The sequence below is a fragment of the Coptis chinensis genome, chromosome 6 (genome assembly GCF_015680905.1).
Source record: "Coptis chinensis isolate HL-2020 chromosome 6, ASM1568090v1, whole genome shotgun sequence".
In the NCBI taxonomy this organism is placed as follows: Eukaryota; Viridiplantae; Streptophyta; class Magnoliopsida; order Ranunculales; family Ranunculaceae; genus Coptis; species Coptis chinensis.
The window spans coordinates 41,039,593-41,063,234 of NC_141461.1; the positions used below are offsets into that span (position 1 = coordinate 41,039,593).

General features: G+C 37.1%; 1 non-coding gene across 1 annotated transcript; it reads left to right on the top strand.

Annotated features, from left to right (window-relative positions):
- Positions 1-7,287: 7,287 nt before the first annotated feature.
- LOC147492990 (small nucleolar RNA Z159/U59) lies at positions 7,288-7,370 on the top strand. Its single transcript, XR_015200493.1, has one exon. It is a non-coding gene; the product is annotated as a small nucleolar RNA Z159/U59 (small nucleolar RNA).
- Positions 7,371-23,642: the final 16,272 nt, after the last annotated feature.

The window sequence follows — 23,642 nt, forward strand, 5'->3', positions numbered from 1 at the left end:
GTTCCCAAATCGGTAACCGAACATGGTTAGAACATGAAACTTCTAATACAAGGAAATAGGAAACCGACTCTGTTAGTCGAGCATGTGAGGAGGGCATGTTCCCTTGATGGTTTAGCAGCAGATTGTATTCTCATTACTCCCCCTTAAGGTGGATCGTGGATATCAGTAACGGCCAACTTGTGAACCAGAAGCTGAAAGGAATGACTTCCTAGTTGCTTGGTGAAAATGTCAGCAATTTGATCAACAGAACGAGTATATTGTGGAGCAATTAGTCATGACTGGATCTTCTCATGAACAAAATGGCAATCAAGCTCAATATGCTTGGTCTGTTCGTGAAAGACTGGATTAATATTCTCAGCTATGTGAATAGCACCTTGATTGTCACAATGAAGAGAAATAGGTTAACAGTGAGGAATACCAAGATCAACAAGAAGATATGTCAACCATTGTAATTCAGAAGTGATAGAGGCCATAACACGATATTTTGCTTCTGCAGATGACCTGGCAATGGTTTTTTGTTTCTTGGTTTTCCAAGAGATTGGACTGGAACCAAGAAAAGTGTAATAACCAGTAGTAGAACAGTAGGTTGTGGGACAACCTGCCCAATTAGAATCACAAAATCCTCGTAAGTGGAGAGGACTACTGGAGCAAAGAATGATACTTTTACCAGGAGACCCTTTGAGATATCGAAGAACTTGATGTGCAGCATCCATATGAGCAGTATGCGGAGCGTGCATGAATTGGCTCAGTACATGAACGACATAAACAATGTCGGGACGCGTGACGATAAGGTAGATCAGACAGCCAATAAGACGTCTATAAGAGGAGGGATCAAACAAAGGATCACCATCAGTAGGTGATAATCGGAGATTCTGCTCCATGGGAAAGTCTGTTACACGTCCACCTAGTAAACCAGCATCTCGAAGAATTTCCAAAGTGTATTTCTGTTGATTCGAAAACATTCCTTGGTTCAAACGTGCCACTTCAATGCCAATAAAATATTTTAAATGGCCTAAGTCTTTAATATGAAACTTCTAAGATAAGAAATCATTTAGATGATTGATGGCATGAAGATCAGTTCCAGTAACAATAATATCATCAACATATACCAAGACATAAATAGCAAATATGCTAGTCACTTTAGAGAAAAGTGAATAATCGGCATTAGACTGTATAAAACCGACAGATTTCAAAATGCTAGAAAACTTGGCAAACCACTGTCTGGACTCTTGTTTGAGGCCATACAATGATTTGTGAAGTTTGCATACCCTGTTCTCCCCCTTTCGAGCAAAACCAGGTGGAAGAGACATGTGGACACCCTCGTGTAAACTATCGTGTAAGAAAGCATTGTTGACATCAAATTGGTGAACATGCCAACCTTTAACCACGACGATGGATAAAAGTGCTCGAACAGTGACAAGCTTTGCTACAAGAGCAAAAGTTTCATGATAATCAAACCCCTCAACTTAAGAAAATTCTTTTGCCACCAGACGGCCTTTGAACCTTTTAATAGAACCATTAGAATTGTATTTGAGCTTGAAAACCCACTTGCAACCAATGGGCTTTTTACGTGGTAGTAAAGTTGTAAGACTCCAAGTTCCATTCTGTTCAAGAGCTACAATCTCAGTAGCCATGGCATCACGCCAATGTTTAAACTTCATGGCTTAAGAAAAGGATGTAGGCTCATCTGCAGAAGAAATTGCAGAAAGAAATGCTCTATGTGTAGTAGAGAACTTATCATATGAGATGGAATATGGAGAGGATGTGCGGTACCTGATTGCGCAAAAGCGGATGGAGAAGGCATTGTATTACAGTAATAGTCCTTAAGTTTCACAGGAGGTTGGTGGTTACGAGGTGGAAGTTCAACTGGGGAAGCAAGTTCAGGAGATGGTGAAAGGTTGAAAGGAATTAGGGAAGGTGTCGTGGCTGGTGAAGAGTTGAATGGAATTAGTGAAGTGATCGTATCTGGTGAAGTGAGGGGGAGTGCGCCCCCTAATTTGGCATTAGATGAGGGCGCGCGCCCTGTAACTTGTGGGTTTGGGGTTAAGATCGGTGATGGTGGTGACTGCAAGGTAGAAACAGGTGTAGAGAAGTCAGGAAGGGGCAATAGCACAACTAGAATCGAGGTAGATAGGGTGGAACTAGACGAACTCATGTCTGTAAAGAGAAAAACTGACTCATGAAAGACAAGATCGCGAGAAACATAAATTATTTTAAACACGATACCCTTTTTGTGCATATGGATATCCAACAAATATACCCATTTTAGCATGTTGATCAAACTTATTATGTCTAATGTGTGGATTATGTGTGAAACACAAGCAACCAAACACTTTTAAGTGGGCATACGAGGGTGGCTGGCCAATGAGAATTTCATGAGGAGTTTTACCAGACGAGAGGCGTGGGTAATTTATTTATGAGATAGGCAGCTACTAAAATACATTCACCTCAAAATGCTAAAGATAAACTAGATTAGAAACGAAGGGCAAGTGCAACATCAAGAAGGTGGCGGTGTTTCCTTTCAACGACACCATTTTGTTGAGGTGTATAAACACAACTACGTTGGTGAATGACACCATGAGAAGAGAAAAATTGTTGCATTTCCTCAGAAAGAAACTCATAACCATTACCAGAACGAAAATTTTGAATTTGAGGAAGAAAAACATCACCATTCCTAGAAGACACGTGACCTACTGAGTTGTGGAATTAAGTTTTCACCATAGCAAAAAAAGATTGCAAAAGGACCTTAGTGTCGGATTTAGAGTGCATTAAATAAACTCATGTACAACGTGAAAAATCATCAACAATAGTAAGAAAATAATGTGCACCAGTCAAATAAGTTTGAGAAAAGGCCAGATGTCACAATGGATTAATTGAAAAGGTCGTGTCGTTTTTATTGAACTAGAAGGAAAGGACAATCTTGATTGTTTTGCCTGAGAACAAATATCACAAACATATTTCTTAGAACACGTAATAATGGGAAAACTAGTAGCTAATTCCTGGAGACGACTCGACGATGGGTGTCCTAAACGTCAATGCCAGATATCAATGGTGGGGTTGCCGGTCATAAAAGATGCAAAAGAGGAGTGAAAATAATAAAGACCATCATGCACATTACCCTATCCAATCCTCTTCCTCACTTGTAGGTCCTGAAAAACACAATGGTCATAAAAAAAATGCCATTGAATATCGGAGAGACTTTTAGTTGACTCACATACAATAAATTAAAGGGTTTTTTAGACATTGGTCCTACTATTACAATGGTAATTAGACTTTGGTCCATAAATACTGAAATATTAGTTTTTGGTCCTACTTCTGTTACTAGACCGTCAGTCAACTTAATCGTCCTCTCTCACTCTTAAAGATAAGTTAGTATTTGACCCAGATTATAATGTCATCATTAGGACATGGTCCTTATTGTAAGTTAGATATTAGAGTTTAGTCCTACTTTCTGATGGCCAAGTAACAGAAGTATGACTAAAAACTAATACTTTAGCATTTCTGGACCAAAGTCTAATTTCATTGTAATAGTAGGACCAATGTCTAAAAACCCCTAGATTAAACTTGAATGAAGGCCGGTATAAAGAAAATATGTTCTAATTCGAACCCATGTGAGAACTGAACAGTGCTGATATGAGCAGTGGTGGAGCCAAGGGAGCCCAGGGTACACCCTGGCTCACCCTGAGTTTTGGTACAAAGCGTAATTAGTCTTAGTAAATTAGGGCATGAGCACAACCATTATTCTTTGAAATGTCAATTTTGCCTATAAGGAGCTAGCATAATAGAGTTAGAGTGTCTTAGATATGTTATTTGTTAAGGGTCTAAAAGTAATTTGGACTTTATTAGTTTGTGACTTGAACATGACAGCAGTTGAGACACAAGTCCACATGAGTATAATTACACACGTACATACACGTACTTCAACTGAAAAGATGGTGGTGCTACTGTAAGCTTGTCATATGATATGTTTGCATACTCCTCTAGCCATTATAAGCCATATGACATTATAGTTTGACAAAAAAAATTAAAATAGGACAAAAAAAAGTATATACAATTAGATGCACCTTATTTATAGAAATCATCAATTAACAAAAACAAATAATCTAATGAACTAACCTATTCAATTAATGATCTTGTTTACTCCTATGAAGTCCAGTGGGTGTGAGTTATAATCATTCTTTCAAATTAGAAAAATTCGTTACCTAAACTATAATATAATTTTGATTTTGAAAGCTTGACAAATAAACTAACAATTGTTTGATTCGCATTAAAAAAAAATGATAGACTTACAAATATTAGATTAAAGAGAAAAGCAAGAAAAATACATGTACACTCTAATTAAGTTGTGCTGAAAACATGTAGCGCTAATCGGCTAACCCTGGAATAAATTTCTGGCTCCACCACTAGATATGAGTGGTATATGCATGGCAACCATCAAGAAGTTGTACATGTGTAGCATGAGAGCAAGGTGAATATGAGGAAAATATAGTCAATGATGAACACATATGATTGGTTGCCCCTGTATCAATAATCCAGGCAGATGGTAATGGCGTAGAGAGGGCAATACCTGCAAGATTTACATTAATACTACCTGGTCCAAGAATTGGTAAGAGCCGATTGTACTGATCTTGTGTAAGGATAAGAGTTATGGTCATTGCTTTCTCATTATCTGAACCAGAACCAGAAGAATTAGACGTGGAAGAAGGAACTGGGCAGCATATGGGGGGAGGGGTGCCCCTTGAGTGGGTGCCAATCCAGATAGCCATGCAGCTTGTAGCAAACATCTTTTGTGTGACCCTCAATCCCACAGTGTTCACAATGTGGTCTTGGTTTTCCTTTGAGACGAAAGTCCCCACCATTAGGACAATTGTCAGTATTTGCACTTGGACAATTGTAACTTAAATTGGGCTTGTTAGAATACACAGCTATGGAACTTGTGTGCGATCTTTTAGCATGGTTGACAGAGAGAGCACTTGAGTCTGGAGTATGAGTGGAAGAATTTTGTATTTCTTGTCATTTCTTTTCTTGTCGAACCAAAGAATAGATCTTGGCTGTGCTAGGAAAAGGATGTATCAATAGAATTTTGCTGCGAAGTCCTTTGTATCGATGGTTAAGCCCTTGTAGAAATTCCATACCACGATCTTGATCATATAGTGCTGCATTAGCCTTCCCATGTGATAAGCACCCAAAACTGTATTATAAAAACCTGTAGAGACATAACATTTCGGTCAATTTTGTGCTTAATAATCATAAAATAATCGCATCTTCGTGTTTTTTGCAGGTTGGAGCAACTAATGTAAAAATTATGATAAAGCCAGCATTTAAGCACGGAATAAGGAGTATACACATGCCTTCCGATCAAGCCCATGTGAAGCCTAACAAATCCGGACTAAAGCCCAAAGACTCAAATAGTACAGAATCCAGTCAGAAACGGGATTACGTGCACAGAAGCGTCAAACTTCCGAAGCTCATATCTTTTGAACCAGGACTCCGAATGCGACGAGTGAGCTGCTCCGATGATCAGTGCGACGAACTCTACGCATAGGCAGAAAGTTGTAAAAATGCCAAAAGACCAGACTGCCACTGGACACTGCACGTGGACCCACTAAGTGGGCCCATAAGATTTGATGAGTCATCATGCAAGTCAAGACAAAGGTGCAAATTTGACACCTTGTATGAAGTTAATGAGTTGGTTGTATTTAGGTGATGTTTATCTAAAAAAATGAAAGGTGTCAAATGGGGGTTAGTTGTGGATAAGTGAAAAATAAATAAGAGGAGAGTGTTTCACGTGGGAGAAGAGAAAAAGGCTCTCTTATGTAAAGGGGGGCTGATTTTGGGATTTGGCTAGCTTTTACTTCCTTGACTTTTACTTTTCATTTACTTTCATGTCTTTACTTTTAGTTTTTAGTTTTTAGTTTTAAGAAAAAAATCTTGTAACTTGTTAATGGAGGACTACACCTTCTAGTTCTTGAATAAAAACTTCTGTTTTCCTTAGGTAATTAGTTGCCTTTGTATTCATTTCTTCTTTCTATCTCTTTTTACTTATCTTACTTGTAGTTTTAATCAAATCCTAGGATCATGAGCTAAAACTCTCCCAAGGGGAGGGTTAATGATGCTCATGTGAGGATCAGGCTACAAATTTAGGATTCCAAAATCACTACTTAAAAGACTTAGATTCTATTTTTCATCCTGTCCCAAAATGACAGAGATTGACAAATATCTGATCAACTGTTGTAAAGTAGAACTAGGAGTTGGAATGATATTTCAGAGATGAAATATCATTTCAATTCCACATGCTAGCATGATATGTTTAGAGATAGGTATATTATGTTAGGGATTTGAGATGGTAGTGACCTATTTCTAAAAGACTTGTAGCTAGGCCTTGTATGAGTAGGATTAATCCTTCCCTATCTTTCTCTCTCTTTCATTTAACTACAAAACAAACTTACAAATTTTAGATAACTTGTGTTTTAAAAAAAAAATCTATCTATCAAATCCTTCTCACTTAGTTCTCCAAGCACTACAACAAAAGGGGTCTGTTGCAACGCACTCTTTTGCCACGCCTAAAATTTGCTGCAACAAGTCATCTTTTACAACACCGTGTGGCGTTGCTAAAGGTCATCCATCTTAATAGAATTTTCATTTTGGGAAATACCTAGAGCGACGCCTTGAGCGTTGCAAAAGTGTTTGCTTAAATTTACGATAAATAAGAAAAATAATTAAATTGAAAATGTTTATTGTTGGCAACGAGTGTGGTGCTGCTATAGATTAAATATCTATTGCAACCCCCTTGCCGTCACTGGTAATTCCATAATAGACTATGTATATGACTTGTTGCGACGTTTTTTGTGTTGCCAATGGGCTTTGGTTTGGGCGGATGTATTCTTTTTGGCTGCAAATATTTTTCGCGCTACAATTTTCATGTTCCCGCTGCAAGTCATAGCAGAATTAGAAATACCATCAAACAAAAACACATATTAAAACCCTAGATTGTCGTCTCTCTCCATCACCGAAACTTCTTTCCTCCTTTTCCAAAACTCGTTCTCTTTCTCTCCACATCTTCAAAGCTTATCTCTCCTCCACTGTTTTGAAAGATTAATTGGTAAGATTTGGTTTTTATGAATTTGTATGAAGTCTGTGATGAGAGTATTTTTGTAAGTTGGAATTACCGACTGAAATTTATGTTTATGATTATAATAAACTTGCTGTTTTGAGGCGGCTTTTGTTTACAAATTTATATATATTTTTTTTGTTAATATATTTTACCATTTTGGATTATTATGTGAAGTCTCTAATAATGATCAAAACAATACTTTCGTTCTTCCGAGATAATATATGCGGAAACTTTTGGAGACCTGAACTGAAGAGACTTTTTATGGGGAAAACGATTCTTGTTGAAATAGATATTTGATGTGTTCCATTATGTTTTCTTTTGAATCCTTCCTGTTTCATATCATTGGTTTTATGGCCAACAATGTAGTTTGATTGCGCAATTTGCCGGTGTAGAGTTTCCTAAATTATTTTTTTGTTTTCGTTTTTGAAACGTTTTTCGTATATTCATCGTCTTCTGGTTGTGAATGTCCATTAAATTTTAAATCCGTGTTCTTCTCATGCTTTTGAGTAAAGATGAAGGTCAGTGATATGCCTTTTTAAGTGGAAACGTGTAGGAAAAATTAACTGAACACGAAGCCTTTCAAATTTGGTCAATTTTTTGATGATGTTAAAAGTCTATGAAAGTTTTGGTGAAATTTACTGGCTTTGGGTAAGCTTGTGTAGCTTTGGACTTCTAAAGGTAAGTAATGTGCCTTAACTGTTATGTGCAATGTCCAATCGTATATGGTATTGTTAATATCCGTAAGTTTGCATAGGCAATGAACCTTTTGGCGTGGTGATCTCTTCTGCCCCCACCTCCAAGTTCATGGATTCATGGGAGTATTGTTGGAATAATTAGGAAGGGTATATTGTAGGATTTGAATTTAAAATGCAATTTTAATCGACTAAAAGGAGCAACCATTCATCCTGCGGTTAGCTTTGATTCGACTTCGGTCATTGATGCATTCAAAAGTGAAACCTAGCTGAAGGCTCTTATCGTCATATTTTTAGTAGACCCAACTGTTTCCACTAAACGAAACTTGGCCATGTGCTCTTATGCGACATTATTAGTAGACCAATTTGTTTTCAATTTCTCAATAAATATTTGTTTTATTTTTTGATTATTTTATTTGTAGCAGTTTTACGTTTTATAATCCGAAGGCTCACCCGGTCTTAAAAGCTCATCACCTAATTATACAAAAAGAATTGAAAAGCCATTGAAGCTACAACAAAATCAAAAGCTTCATTTTTTTGTTCCCTGCCCTAGTTGAAATCGTTTTTTTTTTTTTTTTTTCGTCTTGTTTTAGCTTTAGATTTGGGATTTTTGGTATTCTTTGCAGTGATTTGTGGAGCCGTGTAGAAGCTGCTTTCGAATTGGGGTTCTCTACGATTGGGTAAGATATATTGCTTTGCTTTATATTTTAACATAATGTCAATGAAAACTTTTATTTTTTTGCCCAACTAGCATCGACCCTTTGATTGTCAATTGTGTTTGATATGTACATGCGTTTGAAATTATCAAACACAGTTCTTTCCAATTTTGCCCCTTCATTTTCTTTTTATGTATACTAGAAAGTAGAAACCTTTTCTTTGCAATGGAGAGTGAGAGCAGCTTCTTCATTACTACTTGTACTACCATTGTTGTTGTTGTTTTCAACAAGATGGTTTATTCTACCATGGAAACTCTTCTTCTTGACACTGTTAGGAACTCTCTTGTTTCTCTTCTTATGATGGTATACCTTTCAATCTCTCTCTATGTTTTTTCTTGTTTAATTTTATGATTCATTGATTAAATTGTCAGATTGTGTTCATATGTGATTGTTATGTAAGTGTTGAATCTGTAATGTAGTTACTTTAACTCTTAAACAAAATTTTAGATTATATAATTTTTTACTATGTTGATGAGATCTTGTTTTCAGTGAAAGAATGAGACTAGAATTTGGCTAACGTTGTGATGCTCGTATCAAATTTTTGGTTTTGTAGATTGTTCCAACTGTATTAGGATTTTATATAATGCATGTAAGTAACGATGTAAACTGTCTAGTTTGTGCAAAGTTGATGAAGTTTAGTGATTTGAAAACCAACGGTTAGTAACTTTTTTCTTGTCTAGTTTATACCTGCGCAGACATATATAAAAAACCAAAACCAATCACGCCACCGGATGACCTAAAGATCGCGTGGTTACGCCTTAGGAACCGGAGAGGCATATGCATCTCTTTCCTTTAGATACTTCATGTATCATAATTTTTTCTTTATAACAGAGATAGGATACCTATGAATGAATGCAATTCTCTTTGGTCATCGTCTCGCATTTAGGAAATGCTTTCGGGGAAAGGTGCCCTCACCCGTGAGAAAGGCCCCGATCCGCCACCCATGCTTCGAGGTAGGCCTCCATGCTAAAATCTTTTTAGTTTCAAAGCATAAGCCTTTACTCCACTTTTTTTAGGAAAAGAGCTTTCACTACTTTTCTAAAAACTTGACTTTCACTCTTCCCCGCCATTGAAGCGAAAAGAAAGAATGTTTCACTTTCTATACCACCAGCATGCTTCTGTCTTGTTCGTTGCTATTTTTAACGTCAAAGGCAGCGCAAGACCACGAGCTTATGCTTGGCCTGAGAAAAAGGCCCTTGCTTAGGAGATCCTCTCTTTCTTGTTGGTTGAGCCTGATCTACGACCACCCTCTCCTTACCGATGAAATGAATCCTTCAGACCTTGGACTCTGCGATTTTATTCTTTTGTTGGCTGCCTGTACCGCACGGAGATGCACTTGAGATAGGGAAGTTTGTGTGTAGCTGGCTGGGATACGACATCAGTAGGGGTTTCACTGCTTAGAATAGATTTCCTTGAGTCTCTTCTCCGCCAAAAAACAGATTTAGACGTAGGAGGCCCTGCGTTCAAGATCTCATTCACAACCTTTTGGCACAAAAGATGCGAATCAATAGGATCGGTCTCTCCTCCCGATTCGATTGGAGGTGTATTTGCTTAAAATGCGTATATCTCGTCCGGGCAGGAGCAGCAGATTCTGGTAAATGATACTCTAAGATGGGAAGTCAGGCTTATGGCCCACCTTTCCATCTCCGTCTTAGTAGAGTTCCAACGTATTTTTTTTCTTCACCTACTCATTAGTTTATCTTGTGATTCAAATACTAAATACATTTAAAAAGAACAAGAAATATCGAGGTTTTCAAAAAAAATTAAGTCCATGTGAAGGGCGTGATGGGGAGAATGCAATGTATGTATGACTGCCGAAGTTTCATGTTCAGTTAGTTGTCAGGAGTCCAGGAGTGCATTGAGTAGGGGTTTCACTGCTTAGAATAGATTTCCTTGAGTCTCTTCTCCGCCAAAAAACAGATTTAGATGTAGGAGGCCCTGCGTTCAAGATCTCATTCACAACCTTTTGGCACAAAAGATGCGAATCAATAGGATCGGTCTCTCCTCCCGATTCGATTGGAGGTGTATTTGCTTCAAATGCGTATATCTCGTCCGGGCAGGAGCAGCAGATTCTGGTAAATGATACTCTAAGATGGGAAGTTGATAACCGTAAAAATAATAGAATCCTAAATATTAATGCTACAAGAACACTAATACGTAATCCTACCGTTCTTACGTTTAAATCAATTATTCTTACTCTCAAAACATAATCATGCAATATAATGAGTAAGGAATTCGTTCCACTCTTAATTCTCAAGACTTAAACAAATTCAATTGATCCAACACAAGGAACAATGGTGAGAGTGATGTGTTTGGTGTTTAAACTAAAACTAATTATAAATTTAAGACAACTAAATCTAAAGATTCTAACTTTATGAAATTTAACAAACAATAATTAAAATCTAACATCAATAACTACGAAATGACTAACAACCAAGAAATGAAATTAGATCTAAGCAATAGATAAATGACAAAATCGAATTTGATCAATAATAAACTACTTGATTTATCTAATGAAGCAATAACAATATTTTAATACTTTAAATTAAAACAAAGGGAAATGAAAACTAATAAAATGGAGATTCAAAACTAGATCTAGATCTAAAACTAATCTAGATTTATCTTTTTCTAACCCTAAACTCCATTAACATTAGCTTCCTAACCTAACTGCCATTAATAAAGAGTCAAGCTTTTGTTTTATACTTCCAGATCCAAAATCGTGCATGGGCTTGGAGCCATGTTTTAGGCGGAAAATCGGGCCCAAAACCCAATTTCTTTAGTCCAAAATGGGCTCCTCAGCTGCAGTTGGCTTCGACAGATGTTTCGTCTACTTCTGCTCCTCTGATTGGATCAAGGCTTGGTCCATTGGAAAGCTCTTTCCGAGCCGGTCGTTTTGACATAAGGTAGGCCCAATTCTGAGGTCTGAGTCTAAAGATATGGTCTTCGGAAGTTCTGTTGACTTTATGCACTGTTTCTGCCTGCGTGGACTTTGACTTTTCATCTTTTGACCAGGCTTTACAAAGGCTTCGTCTTCTTGAATCTTGGCCTTTAATCACCGAACTCCTTAGTAACCAACCATTGCTCCTTTATCTCATCAAAGTGGCACATTTCTGCACATAATGGACTTTGAAGCCTGAAATGCATAAAAACACGTAATCAGTATTAACTCTTACTTATTATTCACATAATTGGTCTAACAGTATGATTATTAAGGGGTTAAAACTACAGTTTTGGACTCTTATCAAACCACCCCCAAACAGCATTTTGCTTGTCCTCAAGCAAAGATTAGAAATTAGAATAAGTGACCAAAAATGGAGTTCTAACTACTCTCGTTTATTTGAGTCGCGATTGCATTGACCATATGCAACAAGGCCTTAAACCACTAGGAATTCCCTAGTGGACAAGTTATAGCCTCGTGATAGTTTTCTAGTGAAGGTACTCACAAACTTCATCTATACTACAACGACTAAGAAATAAAACTATTGTTTCCTCATTCATGTCTCAACTATCTATACATCTCACTAGCAAATACATAAGAATAACCCAGTCAGAACCCTAAGCTAATATATGCATAATAATCAATCATCTAAAATAAACATATAACAATGAGTAATACTATGAAATGTAATAGCAGGTCCGTTTTGAAAACTTCGAATAAGCGTCCTTAAGTAGGTCCTCACATAAATGTCAAGACAAAACCACTCGATTTTTCCACTCAAGTTTAGCTACTCCGGTGTGCGGTGGGCACACTTTTACCTTACAATCTCAATGACAAACAGGAAGCGGAGTCGATCAAACACATCGCCACTTACTATCACACTAACCTATTCCTAATTGAGCTAGAGGTCTTTATTAGGTGTTCATGGGATTAGGAGATGGTTTGAAGGAAGGAAATGGATATACAAAAGGACAAGTCCGAGATAATAGAGTCTTCATATTATATAACTTTAGAAAACCTTGTTATTTTCTTTTTGCTTCTATACTTTGTTTCCATCCTTAGCCATATTTTTTTTTTTTCTTTTCTTTGGCTTTTGACTCCCTTTTATTCTATTTTTGGAGTTTTTATTTATTTCTATATTTCTTTTTCTTTTCTTTTCTTTGGATGGAAACTTCTTTTTTTTTTCCGGGACTAACCGACTAATTTTTGTTTACACAGGTTTTCTCTTCTTCTTTCTTCACTCATTCTATTCTCGGACTTATTCTAGATTGGGTAAGTTGAATTTTTTTATTTTGTTTTGTTTTTGTAACAGGGGGTAAAGGAATTGTGGTTTATGGAAGGCTAAAGAAAGGCTCGAGAGGGGCGACTAAGCGGAAAATAATTCATAGGTTTGAATTTTTAGCTATATCGATCCAAAAGGGCCTAAATTCTCGCTTAGGATATGGGCATAGTGATCAAGCAAGTGGGCGTGTGATTTTCTATCCGGATTTTACTTCTCCCTTGTGTCATTTCTCAAATATTTTTCGCTCATATAAGGCTTTAGGCTATATTCTCACAGGATTTGTAGAATAAGTACTCTAGCCTAGATTTTGAAACTTACTACTAACAATCATAGATACTCATGTAATATATTTATAGATAGATGCAAAGATTATTACCTACATATTAACCTAAGTTTCTAACAATTATTCTCGATGCAAAAGCTACATTGAGACTTCTAGATTGTTAAGAGCATAGAGAAAGAAAACAATACCAATATTCCTAAGTGTATAGCATAAACTTATTTATTTATATTTTTGAAATTTTTAACTTGAAAACAAATGCATATTCTACATATCTATATCCTAATGGATGCCTTAATTACCGTGTTTCTATGCCCCCCAAACAAGAAACATGCTTTGTCCTCAAAGCATTTAAATAAAGAGGGTAGAAAAATACCATGGAAATGCGTGAAATTCTGGAACATCTGCAAAACAAGGTTAGAATATACTAATATAGGAAATAAAAAAAAACGGACGCAACTCTATAAGAGTTCCACCCATTATGGGGTTAGCAATTAAATTGCTTGGGACATAAGCGGACACTAACTGAAACTAAAACTTACCTCCACTCCAGCGTTTTTTCGTCATCCTCCTCTTCTATAAAGAAGTGAGGTTCCTTCGGCGTCTGCCATGCCATTATAATTTTCCAAGCTTGCCGCCATTTATCATCTACGGATGCTAACTGTTAAGCGCCACTTGGTCGGATGGGGTGTAAGGTGCAACCCGATGAGGTTGTATCCTCCATCCTTGCCAAGTCATTTACCGCGGAAAGATCGATAATATAATTGGTGGGTCTCACAAATGTCGATTCCCAACCCAATCCGTGAAATGGGCACAAAAAAACAAGAAAGAAACATAGCATAATCACGGAAACTAATATAGGCATAAGAAAATACTTATGCCTCATGCTATGGGCTCGTGCTAAACTAGACATTAAGGTCTTAGGAAGGTCATATAGCGGCGTTCCTCGGCTAAAACACAAGGAAAACATCGCAAGTGGCATCATTCGCGGAGAAAAAAATGCCACTCCCCTAATATGTTTAGCATGATAAAGAACATTACCGTATCACATTAAGGGACAAGCTACCAAGGGCTACGTTATATGTCCCTTGGTCCTCTACACGGAAAATGCCGGACCCATAAGCCTCATGCAAAAAGTCATAAGTGTAGACATGCATATTATCTACCCAATAGCATCATGGGTCTTGTATTTCAGCGGGCATGGCAAGTCCAAGAACAAATGCTAGCAAGAACCATAAGCGGTTCCCAGCCTACGTGTGTGATCACCTCGTGAAACCAAGCACCATAAGTAGTGCTTTGAAACAAATCTTTGAAAGACTGTTCTGGTATTATTGTAGGAGATGTCGTCTCAAAACTACGCTCTGGAACGGTACGCAAATCACCGGGAACAACCCGCGGAAAACTGGAATTTTTCTGGTCCACGGAAGTCGGTAGGCCGAAGCGCTCAACTAACTAGGGCGTGAAGTCGGCCTGCGGTATTTAGAATTCCGGTGTTTGAGCGTGAAGTCGCGCTTTGGTATGAGGGTGGTCGCTCTAGGTCCGATGGGCGAGGGTCGGTCGGCCGATTCGGTATGGTCGCTCTAGGTCAGGTCGAGAGTCGGTATGGTCGCTGGCCAAGATGAGGGCTGGTCGGCGCTCGACAAAATTCTTCAAAAAAAAGTAAAAGAGGCCTTCGGCCGAAGTTACCGAAAACCGGAGTTTAGAGCAAAAAGAAGGTAAAACTTGGAGTGGAAAACGTTTTTTTTTTTTTTTTTTTTTTTTTTTTTTTTTTTTTTTTTACAAGGGAGCGAGGTGGGGGTAAGAATAGGAAGTTTAGTGATCAAGCATGGAAAAACCAAACACCCCACCCCCAAACAAATTTTTGAAAACAGGTTTGTAAAAATTTGTTTTAAAACGTGGGTCTTTTAAAGTCAGATTCCCTAGACTTAAAGTGATATATATGTATTTACATGCAGTTTCCCATATATCAATAATCTAAAAAGTTGTGGGTCTTTCCACAAATAATTAACATGGAATGCACCATCAAACAGAATTAAGCACCAAGATTTCCTATGACGTAGCTTAGTGGAATGAGAGTAAAGCCTTATAGATCTAAAACCTAATCGAAAGCATACGGTTTCTTCTTCCTCCTCACGAAGGGAATGCCAAGTAAATGAACATGAGAAAATTGATGGTTGTGGAAGATACGTAGGATGTGGATAATTTTGAGAAGGGAAAAATGGAAAAAATGAAAAAGTGTCCGGTGGCTTGTCCTTGGGTGTTACTTCTTCACTAGTTGGTTTTAGATAGTTATGAAGCATAGGAGAAACACCAAGGTCAAGTACAAACTCAATGGTTCTTTGAAAAGGTAGAGGGCGAGGAACATTCGTGATGGAAGGTGAATGAGTGACATGAGGATGTGAGGTGGGTGAATGGTGTTCAACTAGTGTTCTTAGGTCTATATCATCAGAGGCTTTGAGATATGCAAGACATTCCTCAATAGGTGGGTAAGAAGAATCCTTTGGGATAGAGGGCTTAAAAATTCTTCTTCCGTCATGGCGTCAAGAGATGAATGGATGTCAATAGGAGAGAACTCGCGAGTCGAAGGAAATCTTCCTCGATGTTATCTACGTCTAGGGAGTAGAAATTGTGATCCTTGTCTTCTTCCATAAGAGGGGTATCTACTAGTGTGGGGACTAAAGTGTCACCGCGACTAATGTGAGGTACAAAACTCTCAATGGACTTCACTTCTCCTTCTATAGGCAAACCTAGTTGTCCCTGTTTTTGTCTAAACATGTTAACTTCTACGAAAGATTTCCAAAAGAAAGAGTCATTGAGCCATCCCGACAATTGATTTGGGCATTGGCGGTTGCCAAGAAAGGGCGCCCTAAGATGATGGGAATGGAATCATGAGCAACTTCGTGTGTCAAGAATAACAAAGTAATTTGGATAGTAAAAATCCTGAACTTTAACGAGAATATTTTCAACTACACCCTACTAGGGATACTTAATAGAACGATCAATTTAACCGCGAAAGTCATTTTGGTTGGTTGAAGTTTTGTTAGACCTAATTGTTTATATAAATAAAAAGGGAGTAAGTTAACACTCGCCCCCAGGTCTAATAAAGCGGTTGTTATGAAGGTATCACTTAAGGTGCATTGTCTGATGGATCGACCGTGGTCCTTGTACTTAACAATTCCGTTATGTTGGATAAAGAGGGATATTGTTCGGGATTAAGAATGCTTCGTGGGGGGTATGTTGGTTTTCCTCTTCTTGGTGCACAACTCTTTTTAGAAACTTAGCGTGTCGGATAGACTTTTTATAGCTTCTAGAAAAGGTAGGTTTATAGTCAAATTTTTAAACACTTTCCTAATCTCATCAAAATTCTCGTCCTTTTTAAACACAACTAGTCTTTGGGGATATGGTGCTTTATCACTATTTTTAGCGAGAAGGGATAAAAGTTTTATTAGTTTTTGCTTTATCTCTAGCCGTTTTCCAACTAGGTGTCCATCTTGGAACCTCTACAGGTGTAGGGTCTTCACTTTCTATTATTGGGTCTTGTAATGTTGTCCCCTTTTGGTTGTGGTTTAAGCGGTACTTCTACGGTTGTAGGGTCTTGAGTTTCTATTATAGTATTTGGTATGGCATTATTTTTTAGTTTTTGGGTAATCTTTAGGCATAGTCACTTGGTTATCAACTACTGCCGAACGAAGGAAGGGTAGTGACTTTGTAGGGTCCCCTTGGTTTATATTACCATTACCAGTAAATATCGTTTATTTCAAAAGGCGGTGTTTGTTGACTTAGGATTAGGCATCGCTTGACTTGGAAACACGCCGGTTTGGTTATTATTTTGGTTAGAAGACATGTCAATAACCTTTTGGCACAAAGACTGCATCATTTGCATCGTTTGTTTCATCATATTAGAGTTTTGATCATCCGATCTTTCATCAAGTTGGAGTTTTGTTGCATAATTTGATTTTGTTTCTCCAACAAGGTCACTACTACTTTGTCGTAGATGGTTGTATTGGAATTAAAGCTTGTTGGCGTTCATGTCTTGATGTTGATAGTTCTCGGGTTATGGGTACTAAACCTCTATTCTCGGTCACCTAAGTTCCCTTGTCCTTGATGTTGAGTTAACTGGTTGAAGTGTGATGGTTGTAGTGGTGTTTGTGCATAGACAAGAGGACAATAGAAGTCGGAATGCTCAAGACTACAACAGACATTACAACGAGTAGAGTTAATGTTCATGACTGGAGTGGGTTGTTGTTGAACAGAGATGGCATCTACCTTTTTAGTGAGGGCATCGATAAGAGTTTTAAGCTCGGGATCATGTTTAATCTCAAGAGAAGAAGGAGAGGACCGGGAGGAATTGTTACCTCCCCAATTGTTGTTCCTCTTAGATTGATCTTCTAAGAATGTATAAGCCTCCAAGGCTCCTTTACTAAGAAAACTACCCCCAGACATGATATCTAGAACCTCCTTATGATAATGTGAAAGCCCCTTGAAGAAAGAACGAACAAGCGTGTCTTTCGCAAGATTATGATGCGGGCATTCAATGAGAAGATCAGTGAAACGATTCCAGGCCTCTAAAAAGGATTCATGAGGATTCTGGCGGAAGAAATGAATCTTTTAAAGCATTTCATTTGTCTTTAGTGGTGGGTAAAATTGTTCCATGAACAATTGAACAAGTTGAGCCCATGAGTCCACAGAGTTTGGCGTTTGGGCAGTTAACCAAGACGCCGCCTTTGTCGGCTAGGGGTGAAAGGAAACACCCTAAGTTTAACTTGATCCGGACTTACGCTAGGATGATGGAATGTAGTGAGAACTTGGTCTATCCTAACGCGTGTCTTTGGTAAGGCTTCTCGTGGTCTAAACCATGAAAACCGGTAACAAGTTAAATATATTAGGGGATTTGAAAATCCCCACTAGGTCCGCAAGAACGATGCGACTTAGGGCCATCGTTTAGGGCTTTATAAAAATCGAGAGAGAGGAGTCTCTTGTTCTTTAGCCATTGATGCAAGTGTAGTGTGTGAAATTCTAGATAGGCGTGTTATATTTATTTCTACGAAAAACAAGCCTGATTATACTAGAATTAAAACTCCTCCGACGTAAGAGGCGAGGAGTGGAAGAAGGAGTACTGAATGTCTCCTTGCTACAGCGTTTGAATAAAAGCGTCTTGTAGATACAGCGATTTCAATGTATTTAACAAGTTAGAAACACTAAATAACTTTAAGGAATAAAAATTTGCATTTTTCTGTGAAAATTGGGCTGTTCACACTGAATTTTCCCTTGAGGGCGCGAGTGGGCGCGAGTTGGGCGCGAGTGCCCCTCGTTTTGTCGAATGTCCAGTGTTTTGGGGCGCGGGTCGCGGTTTCGGTTTTGAGCGCGGGTCGCGCTCCAGGGTTTTCAAGTTTTAGGCCTTTTATCGTACTCCAAAAAATCTGAAATTTTTATAGTAATTTTCTAAGACGTCTATCAAGTAGCCTGTAAAATTTCAGATCGATCGGAGTTGTGAAAGTCCCTCTACAGCCCTTCAAAGTTTGCGTAACGGTTTTCGGACACAATACAAACAACCGAATGGTTAACCCATCAAAACAAATCCAAAAATTGCCAAATATTTACTGGAGACTCCTGACAGATCCTACTTGTTTCTGTAAAAAATTTAGAGCAATTGGAGTTCTACAACCTCTACTTATTGGCTGGTGTTTCAGATATTAAGTGTTTGCAACACTGCAGAAACACACTGGAAACACTCTACTATTTAGGAGGTCAAAACAAATAAAAAACTCATCAAATTTTTACTAAAAACTCCTTAGTTAGGATAGATACTCCTGTAAAAATTATAGAATTTTTAGAACTCCCTAAGTAACGTTACTCGTCTGTTTTTCAAGAACATACGGTGTGAAAACTGAAATGCAGCACTGTAAAGATCGTATTTTTTTCACAAGGTAAAACAACTTTGAAAAATCTGAAAATATTCCAGTAAATCAACAACACATTATATAATATGTATGAAAATTTTCAGAATTTTTGAAAATTTAGAAATACCTTCACCGCAGTGTTTTTCTCTGTGTGAATCCGCAGCCCTATGCCTGAAACAAATTGAAGCAGTTCGAAAATTCAAGAAACAAGAATGAAAAATTAAAAAAGGGTGGGTGGGTAGAGAATGGGGGATTGCCCCTTGGATTCAAGCAATTGAATTCTTGTCTTGAACGAGATTAAGATGGCAGCGGCGCCATTTGATAACCCCTAAAAACAGTAAAATTCTAAATATTATGTTAACAACACTAATATGAAATCCTACCGTTCTTACGTTTAGATCAATTCTTCTTACTCTCAAAACATAATCATGCAATACAACGAGTAAGGATTTCGTTCCACTCTTAAACCCTCAAGACTTAATAGAATTCAATTATTCAAACACAAGGAACAGTGAGAGTGATGTGTTTGGTGTTTAAACTAAAACTAATTATAAATTTAAGACAACTAAATCTAAAGATTCTAACTTTATGAAATTTAACAAACAATAATTAAAATCTAACATCAATAACTACGAAATGACTAACAACCAAGAAATGAAATTAGATCTAAGCAATTGATAAATGACAAAATCGAATTTGATCAATAATAAACTACTTGATTTATCTAATGAAGCAATAACAATATTTTAATACTTTAAATTAAAACAAGGGAAATGAAAACTAATAAAAATGGAGATTCAAAACTAGATCTAGATCTAAAAACTAATCTAAATCTATCTTTTTCTAACCCTAAACTCCATTAACATTAGCTTCCTAACCTAAACTGCCATTAACAAAGAGTCAAGCTTTTGTTTTATACTTCAGATCCAAAATCGTGCATGGGCTTGGAGCCATGTTTTGGGCCGGAAAATCGGGCCCAAAACCCAATTTCTTTAGTCCAAAATGGGCTCCTCAGCTGCAGTTGGCTTCGACAGATGTTTCGTCCACTTCTGCTCCTCTGATTGGGTCAAGGCTTGGTCCATTGGAAAGCTCTTTCCGAGCCGGTCGTTTTAACATAAGGTAGGCCCAATTCTGAGGTCTGAGTCTAAAGATATGGTCTTCGGAAGTTCTGTTGACTTTGTGCACTGTTTCTGCCTGCGTGGACTTTGACTTTTCATCTTTTGACCAGGCTTTACAAAGGCTTCGTCTTCTTGAATCTTGGCCTTTAATCACCGAACTCCTTAGTAACCAACCATTGCTCCTTTATCTCATCAAAGTGGCACATTTCTGCACATAATGGACTTTGAAGCCTGAAATGCATAAAAACACGTAATCAGTATTTACTCTTACTTATTATTCACATAATTGGTCTAACAGTATGATTATTAAGGGGTTAAAACTACAGTTTTGGGCTCTTATCAGAAGTCAGGCTTATGGCCCACCTTTCCATCTCCGTCTTAGTAGAGTTCCAACGTATTTTTTTTCTTCACCTACTCATTAGTTAATACTGTGATTCAAATACTAAATACACGAAAAGAACAAGAATACCAAGGTTTTCAAAAAAATTTAAGTCCATGGGAAGGGCGTGATGGGGAGAATGCAATGTATGTATGACTGCCGAAGTTTCATGTTCGATTAGTTTGTCGAGTCCAGAGTGCATTGAGTAGATGAGCAAGCTAGAAATCGGGAACTTTACTAGGGTATCTAGCTTATGAAACCTCAAGAGTCAAGACACATCTCTTTTTATTTTTTTTTGAATCCTCAATACTTGTACAATACAACTTGTGAAATTGATTTTTTTGGTTAAGCAATTTATACTCTTTCATCAGGGAAAGTGACTTCAAAGATTAGAATGGGATTCTGCTTTGAAATTCAAAGATGATGAGATGATCATGACCATTTCATTTAACTTCAGTTTTCTCCCTCAAAGTAATTGATCCTAGATTCAGTTAAGTACACAAAAATGATAGGTGGTTTAGCATGAAAAAGATATAATAAAAGTACAAACAATCTAAAACAAAACTCACTTCCCTCTGATATGGGACAAGAGTCTAAAGAATAAATTATTTTTCATGAAGTCGGATGGATTGTGTATACCATTACCTCCATTGGTATAAAAGATTAGGAAGAACATTAAAAGAGTGTAATCTCATATTTTGCATTTCTTGGAAGAGCATTGATGCTCATCATATTATAGATAGAACTTAATTAACTCTCCACGAAAAAATATGTGAAGATAAAAAGTTGACCAAATCAAGTGATACTGAGGGCCATAAACAATATACATTACATAAATTTTCTCTTGATGGCTAACCTTCCAACTCTCGGTCATGTGGTGAAGCATGTATATATGGTTAGAAATTGGTCAAATGGATCAGTTGTTTTCATTTGGGGACATCACCGATGTACCCATTAGTATGCTATCATATATTTATTCCTATATTTAAAGTCACAAATGGTTTCCCTAGATTTCCTCACGGAAAATAATAAATGCATGGTCTCTGTCTCAAGATGTACGAGATTCAACTCTAGCTAAGTTTTGTAAAAGAAACTTGTTGAATTTGTAAAGATAACATTATGGGTACCCTAACATTACCCCATCTCTACTCAAAACTTCAAAAGTCCTTAAGAAAGATGAAGTGTATTCAAGAAATAATGATGCCAGACCTTGGACTCTGCGATTATATATGAGTTTGCAAGTGTGCATACAAGTGTTTATACTCCTAAAACATGGTAGTTTTTGTCTTTTTTTATTTTGGCTAATTATCTTGATTCCTCGATCTTTGCATCTTAATGTAATAGAGTGTGACGGTAATGTAATAGAGTGTTTGAAAACTTGGTTCAGTCCTCAACTTAAGCACTTGCAACAAGGAAAATAGGTTGAAGTGTAAACTTCTTTCGGGTAGCCTTTTCATGTTCTCTAGCTTGTATATTTTTAGATTAAAATTGAATTTTTGTTTCTGTAATGCAACTTTAGTAGTTTTGAACAATTGATAGCTATATTTTAGAATTGAACTTTTGAACAATTGATAGCTATATTTAAGAAAGGCCTCGAGTTTTTTTTGTAGTTGTAGATTAACTAAAGGCAAGGTCCGATATATTTCTCTAGTACACTACTAGAAAAAGTCAATAGATAGCACTCAAAAACGCTTATGAAATCAATTCAATAGCATTTATGCAAACGCTTATGAATCAACATGCTATCCTTTGTATAATAGCATTTGTGAATAAAACGCTTATAAAATCAACAAAAACATTTAGTCATTAAATGGTACTAAGTTCCTAAAAAGTTGAGGATATTGCATCCATAGAAAGAATTGGTTTTTCTGTTCTTTTCTGACTTCTTTGACATCCTCTTTAGGAATTAGCTTCTTTGACATCCTCTTTAGGAATTGGTTTTTCTTTGACATCCTCTTTAGGATTGGTTGAATTCTATCATAAGGCTTTCTAGTTTCGGTGTTTCCTTTTTCCTCTGCGATTTCGCCAAGGTATTACGCTAGCCTCTCTCGATTAACTTGCCCCATCATCTAATTCACAAGCCAATAAAACAAGTGAGGCTTCAATAATATAAGCTGATAAAAATTGAAGGGGGTCAAAATATTGAAAGCAAGCCTAAGGAAAACAAAACCCAAGTTATATTCCAAAAATGTGTCTTCAAAGATAGGTGTCTTTATGCAGGCCAAATAAATGTAATTTCTGATATGAATTGTTCAACTTAATGCACACCTATATAAATGAAAGCACAATGAAACAAACTACTACACTATACGATTACATTTAAAACCCAAACAAATAAAAACTCTCGGATCTTTGCGGTGATATTATATGACTAGCACCGGTCATGGATGGGTTGAGCCTACAATTGCAATGCAAAGCGTAAAAGCTCACTTCGTTGGTATTATGAAACTTCATGGTTCTTTTCCTTTTTCTTAACCAAGTAAGATGAGATTGGGTAGACTCCTTACCTGCTATGTTAGATACACCATCTACTTTAAACATTCAGTAGCTTTAGCTTCTAAAATTAACGGAAGAAGAAAACATTACATCACATAGACCTTTTAAGGAAGCTTATCTTTGGTCTCTCTAAAAATGGTTTATATGATACTCATCTACACATCGAAGACTCGAATCCCATAAGTTAAGTTAAAGCGTGCGAAACCTCTTATATCTTCAAAATGAAATGTTGATATTGATGAAAGGTTTACCCTTGAGCCCAAACATTCATTAAGTGAGCAGTTACATATTAGAGGGTTCCATCATCAAAATCAATATTCCTATTTATTCACACAGTTAAGAAGGTTTCATGTCTAGCTCCTTTCTAATTTCTAATGCAATGGAATTCATCTCTAACCGGTCTACAATACAATGTCGAATTTACATGCCACTTACAAGTTAACAATAAAACAATTTAAATCAAACTAATACCATAGACCTATAAAGAAAAATGGTTGGGTATATTTTATTGGTGTAAAGGGTGAAATTAGATAGGAAGTGACTTTCCTAGCACGAGAGAAAGGCCAAAGAGACTTCGTCGATATAAATCAAATTCTAGGCGAAAGTACAAAACACCTGTCTCTATAATCGATCACTAGAATCAAGTCTTATAAACTCAAATTGAATAATCAGGAAAAAAAAATGATCGTTCTAAATACCGCCACAACATCCGAGAACGTAAAGCAAT